The sequence below is a fragment of the Phymastichus coffea genome, unplaced genomic scaffold (assembly GCF_024137745.1).
Source record: "Phymastichus coffea isolate CEN01 unplaced genomic scaffold, Cenicafe_Pcof_1.1 PCOF00004, whole genome shotgun sequence".
NCBI lineage: Eukaryota > Metazoa > Arthropoda > Insecta > Hymenoptera > Eulophidae > Phymastichus > Phymastichus coffea.
In genome coordinates, this window is record NW_026706815.1 from 5,655,641 (window position 1) to 5,670,324 (window position 14,684).

Consider the following 14,684-nt stretch of genomic DNA (forward strand, 5'->3'; position numbering starts at 1 on the left):
ATCTCACATAGCTTCCACTCAATCTAGTACAGGTTATTAACGATTATCGGTTGACTGGCGCATACTTTCTCGTGCTCTCCCGGAATAGTAGTGAGCATTGACGATTTACGCGTGTCCAATTAATATAATCGCGCGATATAATCATTAAACGGTCATACCCCGTTACAAATCATACAGTCCGGTGAAAAATAAAAAAGGATAGGGAACGGAAACAAGAATAGTTCCGTAAAATTTAAAAAAATTAAATTTAAAAAATTTTAAAATTTAAAAAATTTAAATCCTGTAAAATTTCTTGCTCTTTCCGATTCCGAGGTCAGAAATAAGGGTTCCCAATAAAAAAATAGACTTGACCTTGAGAAAGCCGTCAAGGTCAAGCTCAAGGTCAATTTCAAAGTCCCCCTTGAACTCCTACAACTTTTTTCTGAGTTATTTTTTCGTATTTTGCTTACATTGTTCGATTCTTGTTCCAGGATAGTTTTGACCTTAGCATGACCTTAAGGGTTTATTTTGACCCATGTTAAAAGATGTTATCTGGATGTAAAATTTCCCGCTCTTTCCGATTCCGAGGTCAGAAATAGGGGTTCCCAATAAAAAAATAGACTTGACCTTGAGAAAGCCGTCAAGGTCAAGCTCAAGGTCAATTTCAAAGTCACCCCTAGATGTCCCCCTTGAACCCCTACAACTTTGGTCTGAAACATTTTTGCGTAATTTGCTTGTTTCAAAAGTTATTAGACTGGGGAAATTAAAATGACTCACCCTGTATACATAATACGGGTATTTTCACATTTTATTTTTTTTCTTCGGATCTAAAAATGATATCGATAGCGGGTTTCCGGCATTCATATTCCCAGAAAATGTAGTTTCACTGTGATCCAAGATTATTCCAAGATTACAGACTTATGGGACCTAACCTAAAAAAAAAATTTTAAGCTTCAAACTCCTCTAAAATTCAGCCATATTGACGTACAGACATAAAATTTTTAGAAGATATTCAAAGTTATCTAAGAAATCTCCTTAAATTGGTTTGAAATGGTACGCCATCTTCAAAAATGTAAAAAACCCGTTCTGTAGTGGTTTTTGGCCCTTGGCGCTCTACCAACGGCAGCTTTGGTAAAACTAATATCACCATCGTATTCTACGGGATAAGATACATCAAAAACATGTATTGTATGATCTCTTTACTATTTTCTACTCTGCGGCAAACAAAAGAATAACAATGGCGGGTACGCCAGGCATGCCAAAATAGCCTCCCGCCTCTCATGACTCATACCTTTAAAGCTAATTATCAAAGACTTTATCCATCCTTACATATATTCTTTCGTGATTTTTCCCGTACAATACGATGGCGATGTTTGTTTTACCGTTATTGAGTTTCGTGAACAGCTAACGGACGAAAACCGGGTATAAATCATGTTTTCAGTCGTTTATCAGCGGCCTTTCGCTGTTACCACTTCACAAAACTCAGCTTCGGTAAAAATAACGTCACCATCATATTATATGGAATAAAAGACATTGAAAACATGTGTAACTCCATTTATAGATCTATTACGACCATCTAAAGAATCCAATGACGCAAAACCGCACTGCTGTAGAATCACGAAAAAACCCATATTCTCGTCGTCGATTCCGTCATTGCTTCTCAAAAACACTCTTACCTCGTGCTACACGTATATTTTTCATATATTCTTCCTAGAATACGATGCATCGTATCCTCAGCATTTACGTATGTATAATTAAAAATCAGGTAAAAGTGAAAAAAAAACATACATTATACAAATGTTGATAGATACACTTGTGCCACGAAATGAAACAATATAATCTTGAGTCTAATAGTTGAACCGTGTGGACTAGAAATGAGTATTGATGAATGCGGGAAACATTTTTTTACTATTTATAAGTATAGCACTACATGATGTCTTTATAGGTTAACCTTGACCGTATAGGAAGTGAGTTTGCAGAATGATTCTGACAAATTGAAAATGACACGAATTCTGACATGTAGAAAAAATATTTTAAGCTTTAGTATACTTAAAATGTTAAAGTAGGCATTATCGTAATAATTAATTGCACTGAATATGATATAAAAAACATTTAACACTTTTTTGTACACGCAGTCTTTTAATAACATGACACAAATCTTGTCATAATTCATGTCATTTATGCTATCTGACGACTTCCATCTGTGAAATTGATTTTGAGTTTTTCATGTTATTGCAATTATGTTATTATAATTTTATTAACATTCCTAGGGGTTTTTAGCCAATAATGAACCATCTCTACACTTGTAATATGTCAGAATCCATGTCTTCTTCAACGTGTCATAATCGTTGTGTTGAGACTTTGTGTTGAGAAGTTTCATGATTGAATGAAAAACTATTCTTGAAAATATGTTTCAGATGTTAATCATAATTTAAGCCTGACAAGCGCCATCTCTTGTATTTTGTAAAGACTTATTGACCTCCCCCCTCGTAACATTTGACCGGAGGGAATTGAGAAGCTTTGCGATTTATTATCTTGTTGTAAAATATCAAGTTTCAGACAAAAAAACTAAAAATTAGATTTTCAAAAGTAATTTTTAATATTTTTTATTTCAAATAAATCGCTCTAATTTCATGAACTATTGTTTGAGCTAATGAGAAATGGAAATATTTTTTTTTAATTATACCTTAGTTTTATTTACTCTAACGATAAGCAATAATCGAGTAACAAATAATCTATGATTATATGATATTTTAAACACTTAATACAAAATAAACTCATTGAATGGTTCACTGTATACAACACAAACACTTGACCTAGCTACCTCTTATTTTAAAGGCAGTAATTTATGAGATTGTATTTCAGAAGTATAAAAATTAAGCTGACTATGTACAAGACAGACAATGGAAGGATGACGACACCTTAGCGCTCGAAGGTCTGATCGGGTCTGGCCTCCTTTCGTGAACCGCTGTTAACAATTTTTACATCTGTCTTTCTGCTGCTTTCCCCTGTTCAAAGTCAAAAATCCTGGTTGGCACTTTTCCGAGCCTGATCGACAATATTGTGCAGCCTACTACCTCGCTCCTCGTAAAAACAAACTCCTTCGGCCTTTGAGATACTTTTTAAACCTCCAATCCGAAATTATATTGAGAAATTACTTCTCTATTCCTCCATATGGTACGAATATGAAATACTTCATGAAACATCAAACGTCTATGCATGTAAATCTAGCATTGATGGCCATGATAGTTCATTTGCAAATGGTTTTTATCTTTGTTGTTTTGGCTTGAGTTGAGCTGGACAAGCAATAGAAGGTGGAGGTACCTTTTCTTTCAATAAATTTAGGATGTACTTGCTTCTCAGAGAAAACATCGGATGTCCGCGTTTCAAGTGACATTGACCTCTCGTTTGCCACGTAATTCATGATCCCAGTTCGATTCGGTCACTCGCTTATTACATCGGTGAGTCCTCCGTTGTCGGATTCATTCCTCATTAAGTCATTCTTCACATAATTTTCTTAGTTTATCGGTCGCATTCGATTGCCCTCACACAATTGCATACTTACACTGCCGGTCCCCTACTTTGGGCCTCCCGCCGCAAAATTAGTCAAAACTTTAAAGTTCAATATCTGTAATAAAAATTAACCTACATAGTTACCCAGGGCACGTTTGAAAGGTCTTTCCAAGAGCTGTCAAATTGTACGACTCGATTGTTTTTTAATTTTTTGCAAACAATAATTCAACATTGAAAATTCGGAAAATTTTTTGCTAACTTTGAAAATTTGCCAAATATGGAAAAAAAAATCTTACGAAAATTTGATTTAAAGCATTTTTTAGCTTTTACTAAGATCTATCTGAATCACTTATCAAAAAATTATTTTCGTCAAAACCGACGCGCGCACGGGTAATTTTTCCGGGAAGTGACAGTTTTTTTAAGCATTTTTTGTCTCCGTAAATTCTGAAAAATCAAAAAAAATGTATAGGAGAAAAAATGTTTAATTTTACAAGTGGAATACTAATCTAATAATACTAGTCTAAAAATACTAATCTAATAATACTAGTCTTCTGCAATCAATTTATGCTGCTGTTCACTGCTGCTGTATTTTGCTGCTACTTTTATTGTCCGCGTTCATTCGCGCACGCATTCAAAAACCAAGTAAACTTTCGAATTGAAATAACGGCAAAATACAGAAGAAATCTATTTGGCAGTACTCTCTCACAAGCAACAGCTGAGACTTAACTGAAAATTTGAACTCTCATGCGCCCCCTCTCTCTTTTAGACGTTCACTCAAGCTTCGCGAGTGCTACCGAATTGCGAACGTATCGATTGATCGAATAGACTACCGTTGCAGCCCCCTCCAAGTCCTGACTACCCGGACAGGACGAATACCCGCGGTTCGCCGTTATCAGGAACCTGTTAAAGTAGAGAGGAAAGAAAACAAAAGACCAAAAACCCTTCCCTTTTTTGCCTTAGGGCTACTTTATTAATTGCTCTATAGGGCCTACATTATTTCTTAGCTACACCTGGCGTTCTGTGCTTCGGATAGCACCAGTGTGTAACCTTCTTCGAGCACTGCTGGGAGTTGGTCACCCCAGGCTCCCCGCAGATATAGCAGCCCCTCAGCTGCGATCGGGACTGAGTAGCTTCCCGATCTGGTGTAGTCTGCTGGGCAGACCGAGGGGACTACTGGGCGCTGACTACTTTGGAGACGGTGATTGTCACGCCTCCCACCGTGGTGGTCGCACGTCCATCCTGCGACCTAACCACGATCGTGGTGTCGGGAGCCACGCGCCCGTCCACGTGGACCGTGAACATCGACCCAGCACCAGTAGCTCCCGGGGTCCTCTTATCTTAAGTCGTCGCCGGGAGCGCTGCGGGGAACTCCTATCCATTATCCACCCGCAGCAGGGCCTCTCCATAAACCCTCTGGCGTTGAGACACCTCTGCCCATGTACCGAGTAGCTCTTCTTCACCCTGGTGGTTCAGAAAACGTCTCAGGTGCTCATGCACCTGAAACTGGGGATCTTCGGTGAATCATCAGGCACTCTCCACCTTGTTCAGCCCCAGACGTACATGTCTGAAGTCGAGGAGGAGAGTCTGCTGCTCGGGGATACGTGGGTTGTTTCAGACCCAGTGCTGAGCTCCACAGATCTCCCTGGGCCCAGGGCATTAGCTCGCACCCTGGTGAACCTACGCAGATCTTCAACTAGCTGCGTTGCATCAGAGCTTAGCTGAAGATGCAAGTGCATCTGTGTAACAACCTCGAAGGTCTCCTCCTCCACGACGATTCTCCGGTCCATTTGTAACATCCAAAAGAAAAAATTTGAATGAAACTACCTGCACAAAGAAATAATCTACTATGCCACATCCCACCGGGGTACGCGTTCCCTTGCTTTTCCTTACGTGAACGCCCTGGCCCTCGTCGGTTACCGCTCCCTTTTCTTCTCTTATTCGGGATGATCGGCCCAACCGTCCTTTATACGACGGGCACGGTCTTTCGAGGCCTACCTCTCCCTCTAGATTCCTTTAAGGAAGAGCTGTCGCCTCCTGCCTGATTGGTGACCGTCTCTGGGACCTTCCGAGGTCGATCTCGACCTCTCTTGGTTGGTGCGGATATCGGTAAATCGGACGACTCGGTGGGATAGTTACCTACGGCCGTGGGGGCCGCTATTTCGATAAATCTCCGCCCGGATCTTCGCACGTTCTCGCGGAATCGCTCGCCTCCTTCAGTCCTTCTTCACGCGGCTCGCGAGGTTCTCTGTCGGTCGCTTCTTCGCTCTCTTCTTCGTCCGGACCATAATACGGTTTAAGGTCTTTGGCATGGAAGAGTTCGGGCAATATCTCCAGCTGATTACCCAGTTTGTACGTGTTGGAACCACATATCTCTTCAATCACGTACGGACCGGTGTATTTCGGCGCCGATTTGACTGATATGCCTCGGGTAGCCGAGGAGAGTACCCTGTTTCTCTTCCATACCCAATCTCCGACCTTAAACTCTGGTTGCCGTCTCTTCCGGTCGTAGTAACCCGCCTGACCCGCTGCTTTCTCCTTTGACTTGGAGTTGGCACGCTCCCATAAATTAGGAAGCTTCTCCATATGTTCAGCCCAATCCACTACAGCTTGGCTCTCCGAACAGTCAAGGGCCTGCTGATCCTGGGATCTTCTGAACGTCAAAGGAGGTACCGGCCCAAAGATGAGAATCGCAAGATGTGATACAAACTGACCGCAAGGATCGGGTGGTTGCAGTATTGGGGCGGAAGTCATCGCCTCCTGCAACCTCGTGAAAGCTCGCTCTTGCTCCTCCATGCAAGAAAAACGTACATTCTTTTTCATCAGGCGGTTTATAGGTTCAGCGATCATGACGAAGTCGGGTATAAAACGTCTATACCACGATGTCATGCCCATGAATCGCTTTACCTGTTTGACTGTCCGTGGTGTTGGATACTCCAGTATCGATCGTATCTTCTCGGGACCTGGTCTTACTCTGTTCTGATTCATGAGAACTCCTAAGTACCTTACTTCCTTCTTACAGAAGTGGTTTTTGGCTTTGTTGATGGTTAGGCCCGCACCCAGAATTCTCTTTAATACCTTTTCCAGGTGCCACTTATGCTTCTCAAATGACAAATGGCACAGCCTAAAACCTCTCCTACGTCAGGAATCAATCTTCTGACGAGTTCTTCTATTTCCTCCAGCTGTGTTTCCGTGGCCTCCCACAGTCCTACCGGTGCGAGAAATGCCGTATCATCAGTTCCAGCCACTTCCATTGGTACTTTCACCTGGGCGTCCTTAAGCCATAATTCATCCTCATCGGGATCCAACACTGCGCGGAACTCTCTTATAAAATTCGCGCCTACGTAGCAGTCATCCGTGAGCAGTGGCGTAATGTCGACTCTGATCTCCTTCGTGATTCCTTCTACCTTAAAGGAGAACATCACGTGACCAATGACGGCATGGGCGCCCGTCGGCGAGCCTTGCATCACCCACCCTAGTCACATCAAGCCCGAGTTCCATCTCCGTTGCCAATCTCAGCCCTAACTAATCCATTACCGTAATTGAGGCGCCGGTATTATAGAGTGCTCTAATCTTAAAGTCACCTATGTCTACTCGGAACCACCATCTGGTCTCATCCTCTGGGTCGTATCCACGAGTCGCATCCTCTCTTCTATCTTTCGTGCTTCTTAGCGGCTTTTTTCTTTCCGCTGCTCCTACGACGATGGGCTTGTTCATACTCGTGGATTTATTAGGTGAGCTTTTTGTGTGGAGGATCCCGAACCTTTCAGATCTTCGGGTTGCTCGATCCTCATACTAATCGAGTCTTCTCCCTCCTCCACAACTTGTATGTGACCACCTGGTCCTTCCAAGATGACCGCTTCCTACTTTACCGAGGGCTGGCATCGAGCTCGATCGCCTTCTGTTCCTTTACACTACTAGATCCTGAATCCTCTTGATGCCCTACTAGGACCTATTTGGATGCCTGGATCGCCGACAACTTGCTCTTTCCAGTCGACGACCCGCGGCGAGAGGTCGAACTCACTGGATAACCGAAAATTTGACAATTTCTAGATTAAAAGACATTTTTCGTGATCATGGGATCATTACTACCGGTAACAAAGCTGAATTAGCTGCCTTTGTTTTGTAATTGAATGTATAGAATACTATTATTGAAAGATTGGTTGACGAAAAAAAAGGCTACTAAACAAGTGAAACTCAAAGAAACGAAATATTAAAAATGAAACAGCAAACGACCATATCTCCGTTGAAAAAATTATACAATTAATTTTAAATAGTGCTTTTTGTAGCCTAAGAGTCACACTTTTAGGAACTGTGGTTAAAATTACGCAGAAGAAATCGTTCGTCACGTTACAGGTGGTCAAATATAGCAAAATAGCGTGTTTTTGACGCTTTTTTTAGATGAACATATTTGGAAAACCAAGGGTGATAGAGCAATTCTGAGCCTAGATTCGTAATTAGCGCATGAAAATCTATTATGTATACTATGGTTTCAGGTACTTAAAATTGATGACGTGTGTTATCTTATTGAGGATATTCCCGATGAAATTTTACATGATCAAGTAAAAATGCAAAGGTTTGAAAATAAAGAGGAATTACTAAAAGCTGTTGAAAAAATTAAATTAAATAATAAATCAACTTTGGTTACTAACAGTAACGAAAAGATTCAGGACTCAAATATCAACAAAGTAAAAAATAAATATTACTAATTGTCAGACAAACGAAAATGAAAATCAAAGTTCTGAAAAGTCTGCCGATAAAAAGAGAGCATAGTGTTACAGCTGCAATCGTTCTGGACATTTTTCAATAGATTGTAAAAGAGAGAATAGACACAGAAATTCTTATTTTATTTGTTTATCGATAAATCATATAATTAAAAACTACTCTAAAAAAAAACTTGAAAATTAGGTAGTAATAAACATTGAACTTTAATTATTGATATTACAATTGTGTTATTATACTAATAATTATTGTTATTATAATAACAACAATTATAATGTAAGACTGCGAATTTCATTCGAAAATTTTATTTGTTCTGAATATGGAGGTGAGCGATTTGAAATGAATATTGTCCCTTTATTGGATAGTGAAAGTCCAATTAGCTTTATCAAATATTAAAATTTTAATATAATTAAACTATATACTAGTACAGAGCTTTATAGCGTGAATGACACGAAATTGAACATTGTTGATAAGACGAAATCAAAGTGCGAATTTTTGATTGTACACATGATATTAATGTATTGGTAGTGGAACATAACACAATGGTTTTGTTAGTTGTTCTGGACCAGCTATATTTAAAAAATTTGGATTAGGAATTTCGAAAGAAAAAATGATAACATTAATAGTAGTAAATATGTATTGGCAAATATTGATAACAGTATAAATCATATTATGAATATTGAAATTGTTAAAACTGAGATTGTTGATTTATTAAATAATCTATTCCTCATAACTACTGAAAGTAATTAAAAGAAATGTTTGAGGAAACATATTGCAACAGTAGTCGATTCAATTAATCGAACCGTTCGCGATTCTGATTTTCGCGCGTTAGTTCTAAGAATTCAGAGAGAGAGGGGGCGCGCGATCTTTCAAATTAGCAGTTACGCTTCAGCTGTATTCGAACGAGCATCGCCGAAGTTATTTGCACTGTTTTTTCTCGCCGACTAATAGTTACTAGTCCATAATAATTACGTGCGTGAGTGCAACAACGAGACCTACAGATTGCAGCGTTTTGGTAGCAGCAGATTTGCAGCTGATAGGTGGTACGAGGCAGCACAGCTGATAACCTAGGACCGGAGGCAGTTGATATTTTGTTGACATCAACAATTACGGCTGATCACCGTAATTGCACCGCAGGGTAGGTGCACCTCCCTTTATTATCGCGTGTCTAAATATATTTATTATTTTGCTCAGCCGCGTTAGCGTTGATAATTTTGTATTCGCGCCGAGCGTTAGATCGCGCCAATTTTCGTATCTTCTCTCTCTCTCTCTTTCTCACCGAAAGTTGTTTAATTGTAAATCCTGTTCGCGTGCGTCAGTCTTTCGGCCCGATAAAGACTGTAGAGATTTTTATCAATAAAATCTATTAAAATTATTCGCCAATTTCGTCATATAATTTTTCCTAATAGATTAAACAATTGAAATAGGCTTAAGTTTTAATCCGATCACAGCTAGGGGATTAAGTGGATTAGGAGCAAAGTCGATTACACTTAAAACTCATCGTGTGTCACAGGGCACGTGACTTAAGGTGAGTTCAACTCCGCTTGATCGAAGACAACCAAGTTAAGTCAGCTGACGTTAAGGCGAATACACGTATTAACATACGTGTTAACGGAGCGGCGGTTTGCTCTGCATCGTGGGAGTTTGCTCTTATATAAATTTCTCATTTTGCAGGTTTACCCCCCCGTTACAATATATTATAGCTGAAAAACACGAGAGACCAAAAAGAGGCGGAGCTTCAACTAGACTTTGATTCCTTAAAAATTTTTTATATACCTCAGTCACAGTCTCGATGTCTAAAATAAATATTAGTAAATTTGTCCGAATATAAGAATTTATTGTTTAAACAAAATTACGGCTAGTATAAAAATTTTATTTACAAATTTAACAAATTTTTTTTTTCACAACTATAAATTTTTGTAGGAAGTTTCTGTGAACAGAATTATCGTGAAATTGATCAAATAATACACTCAAATTTTTCATAACATTTTTGAATTTTCGAACTTACGGATTCGAAAATTCGAAAATTGTATCAAAAAATTCTGAAATAATTCTAGGATACTCTTTGAATAATTCTAAAATATTATTGTTCTTAGAAAATTTGTTGTAAAATATGTAGTTTTCGAGTAAAAAAATTATCGTTGAGTAAACTTTAAGAATTTTTTGCTCAAATCAGTTCTATGTCTTTTCGGTTATCCACTGCGTCCGTTTTCGTCCTTAGAGTTTCTGTGGGGTAACTTCGGCTGACGTAGTTACCTCTACTAGTAGTTCTTCAAAGCTTGATCTATCCAGTTTTCGAAAGTTCTAGTACTTAGAAATGTAATCTGCCGTTTGTCTGTTTCACGTTCCTTACTGCTTGGTTATTTTAAAGACGATATGCTGGTACTTGCTGGCTGTATAGTTGTCGATCAACTGCCATTGTTTTATCTGCGTATTGATCCGGTCCGAAACCATGGTCACATTGGGTATAGAAAAACCATAACCCACTCGTCTATAGGTCAGTATTATTCCAGTGTTTTTTACTGCCAGGTCTAGTCTTGTGGCCATATCCAACAGTAGTCTATCTCATCTACAAGTCGTTATCATATCCCACTCGATCATCCCGGAGTTCAGATCGCTCGCAATGATAAGATCAACCGGGCGGTATCTTAATGTATGCTCCAGCTTACCGATTTTATCTTCGAAGACTGCCATCGTGCAGTTTGGCGTAAGGTATATACTGACGAAGGTGATCGTGTCTACCGTTACCCATACGTAATATTCCCCCCTTGCAGATGGTTCTTTTTTACTTACCGGTTTATCCTTTACCCAAACGGCCGATATGCCGAAAGCATTTGAAAATCAGCCGTCATGTGTACGTAGGTTCCATAGCTGCTCACTCAATATCGGTATGTCAGCGTTTCGTTCTTTCGCTGCTTATGAGAGCCGCAGCTGAGCGGCTTCACACTTGCGTAGGTTACCTTATAGAATTTGTCATTTTGGATTTACTTCCATCGCTGCTCCAGCACTATCCGACAAACCGCATACGCTCCTGTTTCCGGAATGTGCGCATTTCCTAATCCGATTATTATTATTATTACTATTAATATTATTTGGTGGTAAAAAGCAGGGAATCTGTCTAAACCAGACCATCTTGTCTACCAAGGTAGATGTCGAGGATCCCGCCGGTATGACGGGAACACGTCATCCTCAGCAGAGGGTAAACGCAATTGCTCCAGTCCATCTGTGGCAGAGGCTTCAGTGCCTATGCAGACCATCTAATCGGCCATTTGTCGAGTATGCCCTTGGGGGGTATTTAGAAACATGCCTCTCCGATGGAAAATTCTACCTTCTGTCTAATCCATAGCGTAGGACTTCTTTCGTAATAATTCGCTACTACGGATTCTGTTCAAACGTCTGTTAGTTTCATTAGTTACATCTTTCCGTTTATTTCATTTGTTGAGTCTTTCGTACATTATTAACCTGGGATTTCTTATACATTCATCCAAATTTCAGGTATCTGTCTGTCTTCTTCCCTCTCAGAACAGTCTTAACAAAGGTAGCAACCGCTGTAAAGTTGTGCTCATCGCGTAACAGCTTCGTCACAGTATTGTTTGGCGTGATTGTACCAATTATCGTTTTCAGTTACAGTCTGTCCGTACTTGATTGCGTCTAAATAAGTTGTCTGAAGTATCCGTGTCCAGTGAGGAATTAGGTCAAGTAGAAGTTAACCTCTCCGAAACCTTGAGAAATTTGAGGCCACTTATCAAGCGTCTTGTCCACGTTGATGTCTCGTTTTATATATATTATATTACATGATTTGAACGTATAATTTCCTGCTCTATCCAAATCCGGGTTAAAAAATAGGGGATTCCGTTTGAAAAAAACAAAGTTGACCTTCAAACACCTTGAAACTCCAGTTCAAGGTTAAATCCAAGGTCACCATTGAATTCCTTGAAAAAAGTTACGAAAGATCTGACCCTAGCCTTTTTCGAAGATACCTTACCTAAAAAAATACAGGACTGTTTGTTTCGGTACTTTTGTTACGCCCTGAATAAGGCCAAAAGGTCAGCTTCGTATCCAGGGTCACCCCTAAATATTTCACCTTTCCCTTGGTCTTCATCTATTCTGTCCCTATGGATATTGGAATAAGGGTTTGAATCATCTCACTCATCAGCAAGATTAATTCTGTCTTTCCTAAAGCCTGTGACAGTCCGTGCTCTGACATCCACCTGTCTATCCGTCGCATGACCCAGTTCAGCGTCAGCTATGTCAATTCCGGGTCTCGCTGGACGATTACAACCGCTACGTCATCGGCGGAAGTGACCAGTAAGGCGTTCTCTGGCGTGTCCAGTCTTAACAGGCCGTCGTAAACCGCGTTCCAGAAATTTGGTCCCGAAATTGATCCCTGCGCAACGCCCGCAGTGATGTATCTGTTAGCTTGTCCTTCAGTCGTCTCGTACGTAATTCGTCTGTCTCGTTGGTAATCCCTCGTCACCCGCATGAGATAAGCGAAACTCCAAAAGCTTGTAGAGCAGCCAAAATGTCCCCTAACCTGTTGGAGATAAAGGCATTTCTCACATCTAATATTGCAAGCTAAACCAATGGTCTCGTACCATAACATACTCGGTTTACCCGGAGGAAAGTCTCAGTAACCTTCCTTATTATTCTTATCATTCAGTGTCCTTTGCGGAAGCCATGTTGATTATCAATTTTAGGCTGCCATATTGGATCCGCCATCTTAAATTTTGATAATCTGATGGTAAATTCATAATCAGCGACCCAAAAAACTCCTATATATGATATTTGATGAATATTGATAAAAAAAATATTGTTTTTCCAAAAAGTACAAAAAGTAGCAAAAAATTTCCTTCTTTAAACCGCCATATTGGATGTCGTTATGTTGAATTTTAAAAAACCTACCCCTATGATTTAAAGTCCAGAAGTCGAGGATGCCTTTTATGCGCTACTCATAAAGATCTACATTGAGATTCAACTGGAAAACAAGGATTTAAAAATTTTTATCACTCAAAATTTCGCATTATTTGTTAAATAAATAATTATAAATGTATTAATATGCATTTTTTTCACAATTCTGACAATGTTAATCCAAAGTTCAAACAATTTTCCGTCGGAAATGTTTTTCCCTGATTTTTTTGAAGACCGACTCACATTCAAATAAGCAATTGAAAACAGTAGAAAAAAATCGCCGATTTGGGACTTCATGGATTTTGAAGACAATAATCTATTTGTATTATTCACACTCATATGCATTATAATGTCTCCGTGTTCACATGTTTTTAATTTATGTTTCTCTCTGATTCTTTGATTAAATTAATATTTCGATTTTTAAAAAACTCATTCAACTATTTTAAGACGCTCAAGAAAAAAAGTTCATCCAAATGAAAATGTAATTTACACAAAAGTTTATTTTTGAGGCTAATGTATGTATCATTAGTCTACAACTATAATATAATCATAAGAAATCTCTATTACTTAATCTTTTATTATTTTTACAGATATAGAAAATTTCTAGCTATTCATTGTAAATTAAAAGGACAATTGGGATATTTAAATAGAATGGAATGGAAAGTTTGTTCAGGGATATTGTGCTAATAATATAAAAATACTTTTGGAGTTCCATAGAATCGTTTTAGGGAATATCTGCTTCAATATTCTCATTTTTGCATTTGCCGTTGTAAAGATTGGTGAGTAATTGTTTTCGCTTTTGATATTCAGTTACATAACTAATAGATGTCTTTCTAGATTTTAATTTTATGTTGATAATAATATTTTTACACCAATTCATTTATTGAAATATGAAGTATAGATAACAAAATGTTTCACTTTTAGATTGTAACGGGGTTTATACCGTTTAAATAGGTTATTCGTGCGATCGTACTGATGGGCGCGCGTAATTACCTACATCAGACACAAAATTCGGAGAGCAGGAGGGAACGGGTGTCAGTCAACCAACTAACTACAAATACGAGAAGAACACTTCGAAAGTACTGTTAACATCACATACGAGAACTTTTATTATCTCTCAATATTACATTAAATTCGGCCCGCGTGTTTATGTTTACGTGCCGCGCGCACGACAACAACATGCAGTGTCGGATCGCTCGCCGCTCTTTGTTTGCCGAGATGTTACATGCACGCTTTTTGTCGAATCGAGGGACTAGTCGTATAGCAATTATATCACGACCGCGAAATTAAGCTGGCCAGCTTACCTTTATTTTGCAGACGTACGAAGAACGAAAGAAACGATTCGCACTCTCGTTGCGGGAAAGTTTGTCTTTAATGTGCGGAAGCTCGCGTTTTCGGTTTCGCCCTCGCTGGCGAAACCTCACACGCGCACTCTCACACACGCTTTCCAGGCAGGCGAAGGCACCGCCGTCTCAGCTCCGACTCGGATCGAATCGGCACTCCGGTAAAACTCGGGGAAACAGCACAGCTTTGCGATCAGGTTCTAACTCTCGACTTTTGGCTCG

At 39.4% G+C, this 14,684-nt stretch overlaps 1 long non-coding RNA gene across 1 annotated transcript in view; it reads left to right on the top strand.

Annotated features, from left to right (window-relative positions):
• The window catches only part of LOC131666856 (uncharacterized), a 223,722-nt gene that overhangs the window by 70,930 nt on the left and 138,108 nt on the right, over positions 1-14,684 (top strand). The window contains exon 2 of the long non-coding RNA XR_009302138.1: positions 13,710-13,898. This is a non-coding gene — a long non-coding RNA (uncharacterized LOC131666856). The remainder of the gene's footprint in view (positions 1-13,709; positions 13,899-14,684) is intronic.